The sequence below is a fragment of the Bufo bufo genome, chromosome 2 (genome assembly GCF_905171765.1).
Source record: "Bufo bufo chromosome 2, aBufBuf1.1, whole genome shotgun sequence".
NCBI lineage: Eukaryota > Metazoa > Chordata > Amphibia > Anura > Bufonidae > Bufo > Bufo bufo.
The window spans coordinates 733196113-733209962 of record NC_053390.1 but is presented as its reverse complement, the minus strand read 5'-3'; the positions used below and the strand labels follow the sequence as shown (position 1 = coordinate 733209962).

The following is a 13850-nucleotide window of genomic DNA, read 5'->3' as shown; positions in this document are numbered from 1 at the left end:
CAACCTCCCGAAGCCCAAGTGGACCCTACGCATTCCCGAGTAACAAATACCTTAAAAAAATAAACACTTAAGGGGCGGGTAAATGCCTAGGGCCGGCACGCAATCTATGTCTATTTGCCCCACACCTTTTCCCATTCCACCAACAGTTTTTTTTATCTACATGCCATTTTCTCATATTGTTTCACCTTATCCATTAAGTTTTTCCATTCTGCAGGGGAGGGGGGTCGATTGATCCCCACTTTTTTGCAATTATTACTCTGGCCAGTAACATGCTTTTGAGCCAAGCCTTAAGGTCCTGTCTGTTAAGGTTGTCCAATCCCCATATTCCCAAGATGGCAAGCTCAACACCCATTTCTGGGCCCGTGCCTAGTTTATTAGTTAATAATTCATATATTTCTGTCCAGAACTGCCGAATCCTTGGGCAGTTCCAAATCATATGTAAAAAGTCGGCCTGGTCAGAGCGACATTTTTGGCATTTAGATTCCGTTTTCCCGTACATGTTCGCAATCTGTTGGGGGGAGAGATATAATCAGTGTACTATTTTGAACTGTATGAGTCTAAAATTAGCAGAAGAGATAACCCAGTTTATGTTTTTATATACCCTTAACCAGTGAATGTTCCTTTCTTCTCCAATCTCCCGTTCCCATTTCTTTTCGCTTTTAAATTGTGTAATATTAGCTAATCCCTCTTTTATTTGTTGTAAATCTGTGAAATAGAAGTTTTAACCTCTTTCCGATAAAAACTGAAATCCATAAAACTGTTATCTACTACATTTAAAAAGTGCTTATTCTTAATACTATAAAGAATGTGTTGTAGATGTGTATACCTACACTAGGTCATATCATCCATTTGAGAACCATAAAGAATTTCCTTAATAGTTCGAATATTCCCGCCTTCAGTGACGTGTGAGACAAGTACTATTCCCCTTTTTTGCCAATATATACTATCTTCTTTTTTAATAAGTTCCTTTAAATTAAAATTGTGTGACCCCTAACACCTTTTTTATCTTATTCCAAACTAATTGTAACATTTCACTTACGGGGCAAACCCCTCATAATTTCTAATTATATGTTGCACAAGGTCATTCTCTCTTTGTCCCATACACCATTGGATTTGTGCAGCCATAAAGTAACCTAAAATATATGTATGGGATATTCCCCCCCCCCCCTCCTCGCCAACCACAGGAACCTCTGCAAAAAATATGGAACGCTTCACGAATTTACGTGTCATCCTTGCGCAGGGGCCATGCTAATCTTCTCTGTATCGTTCCAATTGTAGTATATGTGCTGCCGAAGCAATGATTTTATTTTTGAAACAAAAAAAATCATGTTTTAGTGTTTCCATAGTCTGAGAGCCATAGTTTTTACAGATTTTTGGCGATTATCTTGGGTAGGGTATGATTTTTGCTGGTTGAGATGACTTTTTGATCGCTTGTTATTACACTTTTGTGATGTAAGGTGACAAAAAATTGCTTTTTTTTACACAGTTTTTATTTTTATTTATTTACGGTATTTTCCTGAGGGGTTAGGTCATGCGATATTTTTATAGACCAAGTTTTTACGGACACGGCGATACCTAATATGTATACTTATTTTTTATTTATGTAAGTTTTACACAATGATTTCATTTTTTAAACAAAGAAAATCATGTTTTAGTGTTTCCATAGTCTGAGAGCCATAGTTTTTTTCAGATTTTGGGCGATTATCTTAGGTAGGGTACAATTTTTGCCGGTTGAGATGACTGTTTGATTGCCCATATTTTGGGGTGCGTATGACTTTTTGATCACTTGCTATTACACTTTTTGTGATGTAAGGTGACAAAAAAAATGGTTTATTTAGCACAGTTTTTATTTTTTATTTTTTACGGTGTTCATCTGAGGGGTAAGTTCATGAGATATGTTTATAGAGCCGGTCGATACGGACGTGGCAATACCTAATATGTCAACATTTGCTTTCACTTTTTTTTTTTGTCCCACTTTGGGACTTCAACTTTTGGGGGTCTACTCCCTTTTACAATGCATTCCAATACTCCTGTATTGGAATGCATTGGCTGTATGAGTAATACAGTGTGTATTACTCATACAGCTTCCGGCCTGTGAGATCCAGGGGGCTGGATCTCACAGGTTTCGTTACTGGAAGGCAGCGCCGATGCCTAAGGAAGGCATCTCGCTGCCTTCCATGCCATAGGGTCCCCCCTACAGCCGCAGGGGGACCCAATGGCACCACCGCCCGCCGCCACCGCAACATGTAAAAGCCGCATCGACGACATATGGGGGTCACGGGCCCCCCCCACTCATTGACCCAAGGTGCCTGCTCAATGATTTGAGCAGACACCTTGTTCCGATCACCGCCCGCCCGCCGGGCGGCGGTGATCGGAAATACACATGACGTACCGGTACGTCATGTGTCCTTAAGTACCAGGACATCATGCCGTACCAGTACGTCTTGTGTCCGCAAGAAGTTAAAAAAACACCCATTATTGGCAATACCCTCCATCTGGGGCCTCTGCCGCATTAGTTAGTGTGCAATTTAAGCTAGAAATACAGCTATAATTTTCTGGGTTTTAAAAAACACCCATTTTGGGCAAAATACTTAATTTTACAGCTCTTGCTGCATCTGTCAGTTTGAGATACACACTTTAGATATCGCTGTCATATTCTGTTATAAAAAAAAAAAGAATTTTGGGCAAAATACTTAATTTGCGGCATTGTCTGCATCTGTTAGTGTGTGATACATGCTTTAGATAACGCTGTCATATTCTGTTATTAAGAAAACACCCTTTTTGGGCAAAATACCTAATTTGTGGCCTTGTCTGCATCTGTTAGTGTGAGATACACGCTTCAGATAACGCTGTCATATTCTGTTATTAAAAAAACACCCTTTTTGGGCAAAATACTTAATTTGCGGCCTTGTCTGCATCTGTTATCATGTCTTCATATAAGATAGGGCCAAGGGCTATTCATAGTATTCAGTATATTGGGCAGACTAGATGGGCCAAATGGTTCTTATCTGCCGACACATTCTATGTTTCTATGTTTCTATGTTAGTGTGAGATACACGCTTTAGATACTTTTTGGGCGAAATACTTAATTTGTGGCCTTGTCTGCATCTGTCAGTGTGAGATACACGCTTCAGATAACGCTGTCATATTCTGTTATTAAAAAAACACCCTTTTTGGGCAAAATACTTAATTTGCGGCCTTGTCTGCATCTGTTATCATGTCTTCATATAAGATAGGGCCAAGGGCTATTCATAGTATTCAGTATATTGGGCAGACTAGATGGGCCAAATGGTTCTTATCTGCCGACACATTCTATGTTTCTATGTTTCTATGTTAGTGTGAGATACACGCTTTAGATACTTTTTGGGCAAAATACTTAATTTGCGGACTTTGCTGCATCTGTGATTGTGAAAAACAATCTTGAAAAACTTCTATAATTTTCGGGCTTTTAAAAAACACCCATTTTTGGCAATACCTTCCATCTGGGGCCTCTGCCGCATTAGTCAGTGTGCAATTTAAGCTAGAAATACTGCAATAATTTTCTGGGTTTTAAAAAACATCCATTTTGGGCAAAATACTAAATTTTACAGCCCTTGCTGCATCTGTCAGTGTGAGATACACGCTTTAGATACCGTTGTAATATTCTGTTATTAAAAAAAACACCCTTTTTGGGCAAAAATACTTAATTTTAGGCCTTGTCTGCATCTGTCATTGTGAGATACACCCTTTAGATACATATAACGGGGTTCCAAAGGTACACTCGGTCCCCCATTAGCCGCAGACCTGCTGCTTAGCTTCGGGAACGAGGATCTGTGTTTGACCTCGTTACCAGGGCGGCTTTACTAGCTGGGTGGCTCCCTGCTTCTAAGTCTGCCTTGAGCGCCGAGCTGATCACTCGGTGCTCTACTGGTTGGTCTGTCGGTCATGTGACGCTGGCCACATCACATGACCCTCACTCCCCACTATAAATACAGGCAGCCTGCTGGCTACAGGTTGCCTGTTAATTTAGGTTCCACCTGTGATTTGGTCTTTCCTGGTGTACTTACCTTCTGCTGAATTCCTGACGATCCTCTGCCTGCTCCTTGTGTACTTTGCTGCTCTCCTGGTATTCTGACCCCGGCCTCCTCCTGACGATCCTCTGCTGACTCCTTTGGTACTTCACGTCTCTCCTGGTATTTATGACCCCGGCTTCTCCTGACAATTCTCTGCTTGCTCCATTTGTAATTTGTAGCTTTCCTGGTATTGACTCGGTCCGTTCACGTCCTGTTGTTTGTCTGTCTGTCATCCCTGCACTTATTCCAAGTTAGGGATTGCCGTCCAGTTGTCCCCTGTCATTAGGACTCGCGAGGCAAGTAGGCAGGGCCAGGGGTAAGGGTGGAGCGAAGTGGTCACTTCCCTCCCCCCAGGTGTTAAGTGAGAATCAGCTATCCGCTAAGCAAGAGAAATGTGTCTTTGGTGTACAGGAGATTCTGTTTCTAGGGCATGTTCTGACTCCTCACGCCTTCAAGATGGATCCTGGTAAGGTACTAGCAATTAAGGAATGGGTAAGACCTTCATCCTTAAAGGCCTTACAACGGTTCTTAGGTTTCGCCAATTACTATCGTAAATTTATTATGAATTTTTCCGTAATTGCTAAACCGTTGACCGACCTTACTAAGAAAGGGGCGGATTTGGAGAATTGGTCTACTGAGGCCATTTCTTCATTTGAAAAATTAAAAAAGGCATTCAGTAGCGCTCCCATTCTGATCCAGCCTGATCAGGAGAAACCTTTTATTGTGGAGATGGATGCGTCCGAGGACGGCGCAGGAGCAGTCCTTTCATAAGGTCCTGCTAGCCTCACTAACCTGAGACCATGTGCCTTCTTCTCCAGGAAATTCTCTCCCACGGAGAGAAACTACGACATAGGGAATAGGGAGCTGCTGGCCATTAAATGGGCTTTTGAGGATTGGAGGCCTTTTCTGGAGGGGGCAAGGCATTGTGTAACTGTTGTCACTGACCATAAAAACCTTATGTTTCTCGAGTCTGCTAAGAGGTTGAATCCCCGTCAAGCCAGATGGGCTCTGTTTTTTACTCGTTTTGATTTTTCCATTACGTTCAGGCCGGGAAGTAAAAATGTGAAGGCGGACGCATTATCTCGGAGCTTCCAGACTTTTCAACCTGAGGTACCACCTGAATCCATCCTACCAGCAAAAATCTTCTTAGCAGCTCTTACCCAGGATATCTCGGCTCGCATTAGGTCTGAACAACATCTGGCACCGGTATCCACCCCAACAGATAAGTTGTTTGTTCCCGTACAATTTCGTCTCCAGCTGTTGGGTGAGTGTCACGATTCTGCCTTTTGTGGACATCCGGGTCTTGAGGGCACTAAGCATCTGGTTTCTAGATCTTATTGGTGGCCCACTCTCACTAGGGATGTCAAGTCCTATGTGTCAGCCTGTGAGGTTTGTGCCAGGTCTAAGACACCTAGGACTCGCCCTGCTGGTAACCTACGACCCCTACCCATTCCCAGTAGACCCTGGTCCCATATCTCGATGGACTTTATAACTGACCTACCGCCGGCGGAGGGTAAGACTGTAGTTTGGGGAGTGGTCGATAGGTTTAGCAAGATGGTCCATTTCATTCCCCTGTCTAAACTCCCGAATGCCAAAACCCTGGCGTCTATTTTTGTGAAAAAAATTGTTCAATTGCATGGTATCCCGGAAAATATTGTTTCTGACAGGGGTGTGCAGTTTGTGTCCAAATTCTGGAGGGCCTTCTGTCAAAAATGTAAAATTTCATTGTCTTTTTCCTCTGCCTACCACCCTGAGAGTAATGGGCAGACTGAACGCCTTAATCAGTCTGTGGAACAATTCTTGAGGTTGTATGTTGCTGATAACCAGCAATTATGGGTGAAATTTCTTCCATTGGATGAATTTGCTTTGAATAACCGTGTCAATTCTTCTGCTGGGGTTTCACCTTTCTTTTGTAACCATGGTTTCCATCCCAGTTTTCATTCTGGGTCATCCGTCTCCTCCTCTAACCCTGAGGCGGATAGGTTCTCCTCTGAACTGTGCACAGTTTAGGCCCGGGTTCAATCGAACTTAGAAAAGGCTCAAAGTTCTCAGAAACTCAAGGCTGATAGGAGACGGTCAAGGGGGGTGAATTTTCAGGTTGGGGATAAGGTATGGTTGTCCTCCAAGAATCTCTCTCTTAAGGTAGATTCTAAAAAGTTTGCTCCTCGTTTTATTGGACCATATAAGATCACGGTGGTGATTAACTCAGTATCATTTAGGTTGGAGCTGCCCGAGTCATTCCACCTTCATAATGTGTTCCATAAATCTCTACTTAAAAAATATTTTGAACCGGTAGTACCATCGAAAGCCTCGCCTCCGCCGGTTCTTGTTCATGATGCTGTCGAGTATGTGGTGTCTAAAATAGTGGATGTCAGGAAGGTGCGTAATTCCTTGCAGTACCTGATTCGCTGGAAGGGGTATGGACCTGAAGAGATATCTTGGGTACCTGCCAGGGAGGTTCATGCTCCTAGACTTGTTTGAAAATTTCATTTAGAACACCCTGAAAGGCCATCGCCTGAAGTCTTGTGTCCGGTGGCCCCTCGTAAAAGGGGGGGTACTGTAACGGGGTTCCGAAGGTACACTCGGTCCCCCATTAGCTGCAGACCTGCTGCTTAGCTTCAGGAACGAGGATCTGTGTTTTACCTCGTTCCCAGGGCGGCTTTACTAGCTGGGTGGCTCCCTGCTCCTAAGTCTGCCTTGAGCGCCGAGCTGATCACTCGGTGCTCGACTGGTTGGTCTGTCGGTCATGTGACGCTGGCCACGTCACATGACCCTCACTCCCCACTATAAATACAGGCAGCCTGCTGGCCACAGGTTGCCTGATAATTTAGGTGCCACCTGTGATTTGGTCTTTCCTGGCGTACTTACCTCCTGCTGAATTCCTGATGATCCTCTGCCTGCTCCTTGTGTACTTTGCTGCTCTCCTGGTATTCTGACCCCGGCCTCCTCCTGACGATCCTCTGCTGACTCTTTTGGTACTTCACGTCTCTCCTGGTATTTATGACCCCGGCCTCTCCTGACAATTCTCGGCTTGCTCCATTTGTACTTTGTAGCTTTCCTGGTATTGACTCGATCCGTTCACGTCCTGTTGTTTGTCTGTCTGTCATCCCTGCACTTATTCCAAGTTAGGGATTGCCGTCCAGTTGTCCCCTGTCATTAGGACTTGCGAGGCAAGTAGGCAGGGCCAGGGGTAAGGGTGGAGCGCAGTGGTCACTTCCCTCCTCCTGTGTGTGTGTGTACGCGACCGTTACAATACAGTTGTTCTAGTCTGTTATTAAAAAAACACCCATTTTGGGGAAAAAATGTAATTATGTAGCCTTTGCTGCATCTGTCATTGTGAGATTTACCCTTTGGATACTGTTGTTCAATTCTGTTAGAAAAAAACACCCATTTTGAGCCGAAAACTAAATTTGCGGCCTTGTCTGCATCTGTCAGTGGGAGATACACCCTTTAGATACTGTTGTTCTATTCTGCTATTAAAAAAACACCCATTTTGGGGGGAAAACTTAATTTTGCAGCCTTTGCTGCATCTGTCATTGTGAGATACACCCTTTAGATACTGTAGTTCTATTCTTCTATTATAAAAAACCACCTATTTAGGGCAAAAATCTTCCATTGTTGGCAATACCCTCCATCTGGGGCCTCTGCCGCATTAGTCAGTGTGCAATTTAAGCTAGAAATACTGCAATAATTTTCTGGGCTTTAAAAAACATCAATTTTGGGAAAAATACTAAATTTTACAGCCCTTGCTGCATCTGTCAGTGTGAGATACATGCTTTAGATACCGCTGTAATATTCTGTTATTAAAAAAAAACACCCTTTTTGGGCAAAATACTTAATTTTCGGCCTTGTCTGCATCTGTCATTGTGAGATACACCCTTTAGATACAGTTGTTCTATTCTGTTATTTAAAAAAACACCCATTTTGGGGAAAAAACGTAATTTTGCAGCCTTTGCTGCATCTGTCATTGTGAGATTTACCCTTTAGATACTGTTGTTCTAGTCTGTTAGAAAAAAACACCCATTTTGGGCCGAAAACTAAATTTGCGGCCTTGTCTGCAGCTGTCAGTGTGAGATACACCCTTTAGATACTGTTGTTCTATTCTGCAATTAAAAAAAAGACCCATTTTGGGGAAAAAACTTAATTTTGCAGCCTTTGCTGCATCTGTCATAGTGAGATACACCCTTTAGATATTGTTGTTCTTTTCTGTTATTAAAAAAACACCCATTTGGGGCAAGATCCTAAATTTGAGAAATATGAGGAGAGCATCAAATAAGGGACATGGCCCCGGTCGTGGTGCTGCTGGTGGAGCTCCTGTTACAGGGAGAGGACGTGGTCGATCTGTGCCAGGTACACGCACAAGTGAAACACCTTCCTCAGGTGCGAGTAGGCGACAGAACCTTCAGCGGTATTTGGTCGGGCCTAATGCGGCTTTACGAATGGTGAGGCGAGAAAAAGTACAGGCGATAGTAGATTGGGTTGCTGACAGTGCCTCCAGTTCCTTTACATTGTCTCCCACCCAGTCTCCTACTGAAAGATCAGAGTGGGAACCTTCAGCCGATGTCCATCAGTCTTTCACCTCACCCCCTTGCAAATCAGCCAAGCAGTCTGAGCCCCAAGTCATGCAGCAGTCTCTTCTGCTTTTTGATGACTCTGCTAGCAGGGTTTCCCAGGGCCATCCACCTAGCCCTGTTTCAGAAGTGGAAGATATTGAGTGCACCGATGCACAACCACTTATGTTTCAAGATGAGTACATGGGAGGAACACCGCAGCACGTCTCAGATGATGACGAAACACAGGTGTCAACTGCTGTGGCTTTCAAAAGTGTGCAGACCGACAAGAAGGGCAGGGGTGAAAACTGGGTGGAAGACGATGTGGAGATCGATGAGGTCCTCGACCCCACATGGAATTAAGGTCATGCGAGTGACCTGTGTAGTTCGGAGGAAGAGGCTGTGGTCGCACAGAGCCACCAGCACAGCAGAAGAGGGAGCAGGGTGCAAATGCGGAGCGGCTGTCCCCTAGACAGTACGCCTGCTACTGCCCACCGCAGCAAGGGACTGAGCACACCAAAGCCAGCTCCAAGGAGTTCCCTGGCGTGGCAGTTCTTCAGACAATGTGCTGATGACAAGACACGAGTGGTTTGCACGCTGTGCAATCAGAGCCTGAAGTGAGGCATAAACGTTCTCAACCTGAGCACAACCTGCATGACCAGGCATCTAAGGGCAAAGCACGAGCTGCAGTGGAGTAGACACCTTAAAAACTAAGAAAGGTTCCTTCTGCTGCAGTCTCGGCCTCTTCATCCACCTCTGGAGTGACAGTGTCACCTGCCACCCCGCAAACAGAGGATCTGTCAGCAACACCACCACCTGGGTCACCAGGCATCTCCACAATGTCCCACGGAAGCGTTCATCTCTCCATCTCCCAAACACTGGAGCAGAAGAGGAAGTACCCCCCTACCCACACGTGATCCCTAGCCCTGAATGCCAGCATTTCAAAATTACGAGCCCTTGAAATGCTGTCATTCCGTCTGGTGGAGACAGAGAATTCTAAAAGCCTTATGGCAGTGGCTGTCCCACAGTACGTCGTGCCCAGCTGCAACTACTTTTCCAGGCATGCCATCCCTTCCCTGTAAAACCAATTAGGGGACAAAATCAGGTGTGCACTGCGCAACGCCATCTGTGGCAAGGTCCACCTAACTACGGATACGTGGACCAGTAAGCACGGTCAGGGACATTATATCTCCATAACATCACACTAGGTAAATGCAGTGGCGGCAGGGCCTGAGGCGGATAGCAGTTTGGCGCATGTCCTTTCACCACCGAGGATTGCAGGGCACTTCAGTTTGCCTCCTGTTGCTTCCTCCTCCTACTTTGCTTCCTCGTCCTCTAACGGCTCCTCATCCGGTCAGCGTAACACCTTTACCACCAACTTCAGTACAGCCAGGGATAAATGACAGCAGGCAGTTTTAAGATTTATATGTTTGGGGGACAAACCCCACAAGTGCAGTAGCTATGGACCGGCCTTGAACAACAGATCAATGAGTGGTTGGTGCCAGTGAGCCTCAAGCCCGGCCTGGTGGTGTGCGATAATGGGTGAAATCTTGTAGCAGCTCTGGGACTAGCCGGTTTGATGCACATCCCTTGCCTGGAGCATGTGCTGAATTTGGTGGTGCAGAGGTTCCTTAAAAATTACCCCGATATGTCAGAGCTGCTGCATAAAGTGCGGGCCGACTGTGCACGCTTTTGGCTTTCTCACCCTACTGCTGCTCGCCTGTCAGCGCTGCAGCATAACTTCGGCCTTCCAGCTCACAGCCTCATATACGACGTGCCCACAAGGTGGAACTCCACCTTGCACATGCTGGCCAGACGAGGTGGAACTCCACCTTGCACATGCTGTGCGAGCAGCAGCAGGCGATAGTGGAGTTTCAGCTGCAGCTAGCACGGGTGAGTTGCTCTGCGGAACAGCACCACTTCACCACCAATGACTTGGCCTCCATGCGAGACCTGTGTTCCTTGTTGCGCTGTTTCGAGTACTCCACCAACATGGCCAGTGCCGATAACGCTGTTCTCAGCGTTACTATCCCACTTCTATTCCTCCTTGAAAAAACGCTGCTAGCGATAATGGCAGAGGATGTGGCACAGGAGGAGGAGGAAGAGGGATTATTTCACGGTTTTACACGCAGGTCTTAATAAACTCCTAGGCTGCGGTCGTTCCACCGGAGTCATAAAGCGGCCCTGTCCTCTACATAACTTTGGCTGATCCTCCGCCAGTTCAAAATATAACACATCTTCCTTGCTATCTTACATTTAGACCTTTTTCTATGCCTGAAATAGGCTGGACCGTCTCCTTTCCCTCCCATGCCCACTTTTTTTTAGACCTGGCGTGAGTGGGGTAAGTCGCCCACAATCTTCTCCTGAAGTACGCATAATATAGGTGTATTTCAGCATCATAAATAGCTCCCAAAATGTCCAATTTAGAGGAATTAAGGATTACTGATGCATGCCACAGGGCCCTTGCAGGATGATAGTGTACTGAAATATTTTATAAATTTATGAAGCAAATGGGCCAAAAGGAGAATTGACTGAACCTTGCTAAAGTAAATGAGAAGTGTGTGTATGGGCTTAAAAAGTACATAAATATGTGCCATTTTGACCAAAATCGCTTCAAGATTTTGGCACAAAATTCTGTAACGAAGTATAAATTTTGGCATGCACCAAATTTATTATCCAGGCATTGCGATACATTTGAGGTATCTTTAGGCCTAGTTCATACTTCAGTGATTTCCATTAGTGATTGTGAGCCAAAACCAGGATTGGAGCCTATACAGGGATAAGGAGTAATGGAAAGATCTGCACCTGTTCTGTGTTTTTGACCCAAAACTGGTTCTGGCTCCAAATCACTGGTGGAAATCACTGACTAAAGGCTCATGCACATGAACATATTTTTTTCCCCTGTCCGTCCATTTTTTTTTTGTGGTAAATATGCAGAACTATTCACTTCAATGGGGCTGCAAAAAATGGAAATGACTCTGTGCATTCCGTGTCCATATGTCCGCATGGCCGTTCCACAATACGGACAAGGATACCACTGTTCAATTAGGGGCTGTCTGTTCTGTTCTGCAAAATGCGGAATGCACATGGTCAGTATCCATATTTTGTTAATCTGCAGTATGTGGACTGTAAAACAGCCAACAGTTGTGTGTATGAGCCCTAAGGGTTCATTCATTTGACCGTGTGTCAGACATGGCTGTTTTGTGGATTGAGAATATTAAGGATAGGACTGATAGTAGAGCATCTTAGCAGGCCATTGGGGAACAGGAGTTAAACTGCCCGAGAATGTCCAGTTCATCATCCTATTACGGGCATTTTCTACACAGTGTACCACATCCATTGGTTTCTGTAGACCTCAAATAGATCTAACACAGATGTACTGTAAGTTCAGAAACACAACACATGTATCTTTCATCAAGCGCATGTCTAAAATATGAAGCAAGACTTTTTAATAAAGTCTCCTCCTTCCCATCAGCACAATTTCAGTTTAGATACTCAAGCACCTGTGCGTCAATCAGGGCTTGAGTATCTACTTCTGAATTGTGCTGAGGACGCTCTCTTCATCTGCATGATGAGCAATGACGAGATACATGAGGAATAGATGTATTTTCTCAGAAGACATGTTGTAGAAATCTCTTTTGGCAGTGAAATCTCTGTTGGCTTTGAGATCTCTTGTGGATGGGATGTCTCCAGAGCTGGTGAATTTTTTACTGCTGAGGTTGAGACTGATAACTCAACAGAAGCTGTTACCTGTTCTTCCTGTCTTGAATCTGAGTTATCTGCTGCCTCATCCACAAGAATGTCCACAGTGCTCTCCATATATAATTTTTTTTTATTTAGTAATAATAAATGTATTTGAGTTGTCAGTTTTTTTAGTTTTTTTTTTATATTGCATTAGACACTGAGTATTTGCCAATATTAATGCCAATGTTTCAGCAATTTGAAGGCTGCATTAACATCTCCATCATAGCTGATCCATTTGCCTGATCTGGCATAAATGCAAACAGTAGACCGGTGCAAAAACCAATGCATGGTTATCCTTCTCCCATTCTTATATAAAAAGATTGCGGGCAATCCTTAAGGACATGGTCATGGTAGGAATCGCTTCTTGTGCCCCATATGTCCGACCGCTCCTGGATCAATGTAATAAGCATTTCAACTTCAAAATTGAACATATTGAATTATGTCTTTCTTCACACTCACACACTTCTCAAAATACAGCTCTGCAGGGCCTGTTTGCAGAAGCACATGGCTCTCAAAGGGCAGTCCTTAGTTTCCAGGTAATAAGTCCGCAAAATGTAGATGACATACAGATGGCTTCTGTGTGTCATACACATCTTTTGCAGACCCGTTGACTATGACTATAATGGGACCCCGGACAGAAATTTGCAGAGAATAATACGACACGCTCTATATTTTTGCAGTTCCATGGAACATATGGATGCTGGCAGCACTCAGTGTACTATCCTCATTTTTTACGGATCCATAGAAATGAATAAATCCGCTCCTATCTGCAAAAAATGCAGATCTGATGCGGAAAAAAAATAGTCTTGTGAATGGAGCCTAAATAACTGAAGTGTGATCTGGGCCTTAGACTGCCTAAGTTTATGTGGTCTATATTTTAGATGGGATTGCTAAGTCTGCCCTTCAGTATTTTAAAGGGCAAGCTTTCTCTGTATTGGTTTAACAGTAATGAGTCATATCAGCTATGGAAAATGGAGAAAAAGATCTCAAGTAGTTTGAGAAAGAGCAAGACAAAGACTTAAAAATTATCTCATCACTTCAGAGGAGGTGGTGGGAAGATGAATGATGGAAGCAGTGACACGGAGACAGAAATAGTCACGCTCTTCATGTATTTGGTGACTCAACCAGATCCATATTTAGTCTTTCTTCTGTGTGTCGAATAAAATTATCATTCTAAGTTGAGAGATTGTCTTTTCTTGAGTGTTTTTGAAGTTTCCCTTCAGGGTCAGAGATTGCCAACCTATTTTTTTTTTGACCTTTTTAACCAAAAATCACAGGCTTACGTAATTTATTAAGACGATTTTGAAAAATAAAAATGAATGCTAAAGATTATACACATCAGTCTATAGATCAGATTCTAAACACATGAGCAGGATTTATTGTGAACTGCACAATGTGGAGATGTTACCAGGGAGACAAAAAGCACTCCCTCTTTTTAAAGCATTGCTTGGTTTTAATATGTTACTTATGGGCCTATCTCCTATCTGCAGAGATCACTGTGGTA

The 13850-nt window shown here is 44.0% G+C and overlaps 1 non-coding gene across 1 annotated transcript; it reads right to left on the bottom strand.

Moving 5' to 3' along the window:
• Positions 1-1195: 1195 nt before the first annotated feature.
• Positions 1196-1298, bottom strand: LOC120992623. The gene has a single exon (XR_005777026.1). It is a non-coding gene; the product is annotated as a U6 spliceosomal RNA (small nuclear RNA).
• Positions 1299-13850: the final 12552 nt, after the last annotated feature.